This window comes from Mauremys mutica, chromosome 2, assembly GCF_020497125.1.
Source record: "Mauremys mutica isolate MM-2020 ecotype Southern chromosome 2, ASM2049712v1, whole genome shotgun sequence".
NCBI lineage: Eukaryota > Metazoa > Chordata > Testudines > Geoemydidae > Mauremys > Mauremys mutica.
Genome location: NC_059073.1, coordinates 106,825,498 through 106,831,497, shown reverse-complemented (window position 1 = coordinate 106,831,497; position 6,000 = coordinate 106,825,498).

Here is a 6,000-nt window from a genome sequence, read left to right as displayed (position 1 = left end):
TCTCCTATTTTATAGGACTTTTCCATAAGGAATGATTTTACCGTGGGGCTAGATAGTGGGATGGCATACTTTACAATCCAATGAAAAAATGGTCTATAGAAAAAAAAACTTGAAAACTTGAATGTAACTGGAATATGGTCTTCAAAGCCAGGTAATAAGGGGAAAGGACTAATCAGAAATTCCTTTTGTATTGCCTTTGCCCACATTATGAACTGAGAGAGGCCAGGACAATCAGTGATCAACCGTGTGCCTGAAGAAGGGCTTACTTCACCATGCTCCTTATAGAGACTTCTACTCCTTAAAGAGTGGCCCTTGACAAATTCTAAATGTAGATGTCCTGGCTGCAAAGGTGTCCCCAAAATGCCCTCTCTGATCAGTCAGTAATAGTTTGATGGCAGCTTTGCCTGTATGGCAGCCTTCAAATCCCACCCAACTGTCTAACTGTTCTAAATTCTAGGAACTGAATTGTAATATGTGCTTATAATCAACTGAATGAAGAGCTCTTCCTTGTGAGGAAACAGAATCAGAACAGAGAGTGGGAAGAACAATGGATTCATCACATTAGGAATATTTTCTGTCATCTCTGGCTGGCTGGGAAACTACATCCTATCTTGGCACAAGCTGCCTCATTAATACAGCAGCATACTCTGTAGACCTGAGAGAACTACAACTGATACAGAATGAGACGCTGCATCTCCTCAGCAACACAGATTAATGCAAGTGCATCAAACCTGTCCTCTCTTCCCTACACAACGACCCTGTCAAATATTGTGTCAAATTGAAGCTCCTAAGTTCATTAAAAGCCTTGAAATGATCTGGGCCCTGGATTCTTAAAAGATCACCTCACATCCTGGGATGGACCAGGACCACAGTTATTAACTCTGCTCCTCTGGCATGAGAAAAGTTCTGTCTACTGCAAAAGTGAAGCTCGATTGTGCAGAAGACAGAACTTTCTCAAGGACTGGTCCAAGGCTGTGAAATCCACTTCTGTTATACCATGGACCTCCTCATTTTACATTCCAAGTTCAAGGCACACTTCTACCTTGCTTTCCCAAATGAAAGTTTATCATGTTTAACCCCTCGGGCACAATTATTCCTCCTAGGAAGAAGAGAGGATTGGAGAAGGCACCATATAGGACACATGCTAGTTGCCTTATGTAATACATCTTTGGAAGGCATTCAGAACTGGACACATTACACTTCATTCCACCATAATAAAATTCTTTCCTATTAGTCACTATATAATAGCATTCATCATTCTCATAGGCCACCTTCTCTATTGGGATCTTCCATCTTGATAGTCATACTGGACATGATATTGAAGGGTCTGGCTCTTCTGACTTCTGGCTCTTCTACCTTTTGTACCACTCTTCTTGGTCACAGACAGGTGTGAGTACTTTAAACCCATCACCATGCCAGACGTACTGGAACCCTTTTATAGATCAACGGGCAATCTGAAGAGTTTCCATGTTTGTCTCTCATAATAATATACTACCAAGGGAGGTCACCCAGTCTTTCTTTATAGAAGTTTTCTTGGAGATGGCCTATAAATGTAATGGTTGCTAAATCAGCGAACAAACCTGTGTCTGGATCAAATGCAGGTAGTGAAGTCATAAAAGACACAAATAATGATGTGCAGGTATAGGATGAAGTGTCACTGAGCCTAAATTCCTAATTGCCCCAATAGAAAACTTTTTACACATCTTAAGACGTCCAGCCTTTTCTCCCTGATATTTATTTATACAATGAGGACCATACAAATTCAACAATTGTTTATTCTTAACCAGATCAAGTACTTTCCCCAATTCCATACTTTATAATGTCTGAGTCACTATGTCTAAGACATATTCTTCATACGGAACAAATTATTTCTTTTCCCATATAATGATTTTTGGCCTGATCATTATGGACAGCAATTAATTTATTAATGTTAATCTGGGTTCTATTAAACCATGTGTCAATTTCACACATACTAAAAACTGTAAATCTTTCTTCCTGAGCCAACCCATCTATATGCTGTAAAATTGGGTTAACAACTTTGTCGTCTTCTTGTTGCAATGCATAATTAACCTGTTTTTTAATTCTTTCCACATCTACATGATTCCAAATAGACATTCTTGTGCTACACAAACCTGAAACAAGATCCTATTCTTCCCAAGGTATTTCATTCCTGTTGTTTTGTAGACTAGAGAGGAGGAATGTGGTCAAGTCTCAAATTAGCCATATCTTCAGCTCATTGCTGATAAATTGTTATCTTATCCACAAGAAGTACCAAAAAGAATGAAGCTACTCTGGTATTCTTGCAATAGGAAAATTCCAATTAGAAAATTTAAAACCACTGGGACATGCATAAATTGAACCTGATTAATCAGTACTCCAGGGATGGAAGTGATATAAGTTCACAATTTGGACCTTTGTCCATTTGCAGACATTTTGATTCTTTTTCTTTATTATAATCATATTTGGCTACAGACAATTTGATCTTTACCCAAAATCAAATATTATTGACAGGATCTGAAGGCCTAATTTGAATACAGATCTCATACTCTCCTTCATCCTTGAGCTCTAATTGATTAAAGGGTATCATTTCACCTTTAAACAGAATTTGCACATTGCATTCATTCTCCCAGCTACCACAGGAAATACCATTAGGCAGAACTTGCACCTTTACCCCGCCACACACGTCTTGCAACCACCTCCTTTAAAATAACTGAAAAGAGTGAAGACCATTTCCAGTCTACAAAAGGCAGTTTTGTTTTTTCCATTATAAAATAATAGAAACTAAGGCTTTCACCAATTCTTGCAGTTATTTTGTAAGTAATACCCACCTTTTGATGTATGATAGTGAACATAGGTAAAGGGAGAATGATTTTTCCCTGAGGGTTTCCAAATGCAACATGTTTTTCATTTTCAGAATTCCATAATATATTTACTAGTACAGTACATATCTCGTTGAATCACAAATATTTCAGATCTATGCAATCCCAATTTTATACCAACACAATATCTACCCAACCTATGATCTGGGGCATGATGCATAACCAAAATGTTCCCATTAGTCCAAGTTGGCAAGGAAATGCCATTCCAACCTTGGGTTAGCAAATTTCATTTAGGTTTGGTGTATTTTCATCCAAGTATTACATCATAACGTAGTAGTTCTGATCTCAAAGCAGCAGGATATCATTGTATACTTCAAACTACGGAAACAATAGTCTGTGAAGATACTCCTTTTCAGGTTGCATCTGAAAATCTGCCTAAAGTCCAAGAGCAATGTTCTGGTTGCAGAATATGTTTCTTCTGCCTTCTCCAGATGTGGTTCAGTTTCTGAAACGGGAGGATGTAAATTAGATTAGGATTATTCAGAAGAAAGAGGCAGAAGGAGATACACACTCAAGCAGAGTCTGAATACACTAGAACGACATAATCTTTCAACAGTTCCAGGGCCAGCTCTAGGTTTTTTGCTGCCCCAAGCAAAAAAAAAAAAAAGGTGGCCGGAATGCAGTCCCTGAAATTGTGCCATCCCAAGCACATGCTTGGTTTGCTGGTGCCTAGAGCCGGCCCTGAACAGTGCGCAGTGCATTGCCTTTGCCACTTAGTTAAACACTGTTCTAGGGCACAAGCAACAGCAGCCAATTCAGCATACTGAGCTGAATGAGGAGTACATGCCTGGCTTATTTCTGAGGGCTCATCACCTGTTCCCTGAGGAGGTACTAGATGCATCCCAAATGCCGTGTGCCGTTTCGCTCAGTGATAATAGCTAGAGCCACCAACAAAAATATTGAAGCATTTTGAAAACTCAGTCTCTTTGGGGCAAATATAGACTCAGCTGAACATTTGGACTGCTAATAGCGCACACATGTGGCTCTTCCTCCCACAGCAAACTTGCTGGCAAAGGAGAGGGAACTTGCACTGGTTCCATGCTGATGTCCTTCCCTATCGAAAGAGAGGACCAATGGGCCAAGTGTGCACTGGACACCTGCCCATCCTTTATCCTGTCAGACAGCAAAAAGTTTACTGGGGTGTAGGTTAAGTGCAGGACAGTGGGGCTCACACCAATTAAAAAGGTGAAATGCTGAATTTCCCATCTTTTAGCTAATAAATATTTCTCACACTCCTGAACAGACATCAAGCATCTAGGAGCACAGCTTACAGGCCGTGGTACTCCTTCAAGTTCCCGAGACACTGCTACACCAACAGCTGTGTCATTAACGCCTATACATAAGTGACAGGGCTTAGTTGGGTCTGGTCTAATTAACACTGGAGCAGAGGCCTTCTTTAGGGCTGCCACTGCTTGCGTGTTCCTCGGTCCATGTCCAATAAACACATTTCCTAAGTAACTGATACAATGGACCTGCCAAAGTGACACAATTTGGTTTGCAGTCTTGATGATACTCCAGTAAACTTTAAAAATGCACTTAGGGCTTTGACATAAGTGGGTAATGTGAGTGTGCATATGGCAGTCACCTTTTGTCATTCTGGAGCGCATCCAAATCTGGACAGCATGAATCGCAGGAAGACAACCTTTTTGGAGAGAAGCTGACACGTCTTGGGGTTGCACTTTAAATCCTGCTCTTTGGAGAATCTGCAACAACTCTTCCAGCATTATCACATGCTTCTCCTTGGTCCTGTAGCCAAAGAGATGTCATTTATATATTAAAACAAACTTGAAGGTTTAGAAGACTCATGCAATAACCTTTTAAAAATTGCCCATGGAAAATTGCAGGTGCGCAATGAAATCCTTGGGAGAGCCAATTCCAAGTGAATTTCTCCTCTTCAAACATGAAAGCAAATTGATATTGACACTCTGGGGCCAAGGGAATGGACCAAAAGCCATTAGAGATGTCCAGAGTGGAAAACCAAATTGATTCTGGGCCAAATGCTTTCAGCATGCTTGGCTTTGTTGCTACAGTAGCAGCACACTCAGGAATGTTTTTATCAAGTTGCCAGAAGTCTATTATAAGGCACCAGGAGCCATCAGATTTTCTTACCAACCATAAAGGAAAATTACAACTTGAATTACATTTCCTGATAACCCCTTGACTCAACAAGGATCTACAATTTTCCTCAAATCCGATATAGCTTCTCTAGGAATGTCCTATAGCTTTTGAGAAGGAGGATCTTCTATAATAAAGAGTTGTGTGTCCATACACCCACAGTCATGTTTGTGTGTAGTGAAAGCCACAACAGTTTGCTGTACAATTGGCTGTAAACTGTCCTCAAATACGGGGTCATTATATACCACATCAAGGTCACAAGAGGCTGATGCAGAAACCAGACCAACAGCATGTATTCTGGAACCACAAGGGGTTCTTTTCCTAACTTCTTTACTGTTTGACAAATCAATTTCTTGATCAAACCTAAAATTAATCCATGCTTCACCAGAAAATCTGCTCCCAACAGGTTGTATGGTTCTGGTACCTTGGCCAGAGTAAACACACGAGTCCTGCATAAGTCTCCTGTGCGGACTATCAATGTCACAGCCTTGTTTTAACAGGCTGTTTTGTGAAAGTCTCAAGACGCATGATGCAAAGGAGATGTGGCTTGATGAGGATCATATACTGTAGATACACCTGCACCCATCTCACTTTATCCCTCAACCCTTTTGAGATCTGATACAGTTGGTCTCCCTGCTCTGTCTGTACCTAAGGAGACCACAATGAGATACAGAGGGGCCCATTGGCTTAATTGTGAATGACTATACTCTCCCACCCCTGACCTGGTTTCTGGAGAGAGGGGCTTGATCCATTGGTCCAGAAAGCCAGGACAAATCACATTCCATCAGAGAGGAGACAACTACCCTTCTTCAATAGGATCTAGTTACCTGCCTGACCACTTCAATTCCTTCCCTTAGGCTACAATTCATTCAGTGAATTTCTGCCATCATGCCTGATTCAATGAATCAGATTGGGCAGAGGCTTCTGGGCTCCACCCAGCCTCCTCGTGAAGTGGTTGAGGAGGGAGTTTGTGAAGGGCAAGTGCATAGAGGGCCATAGGACTGCC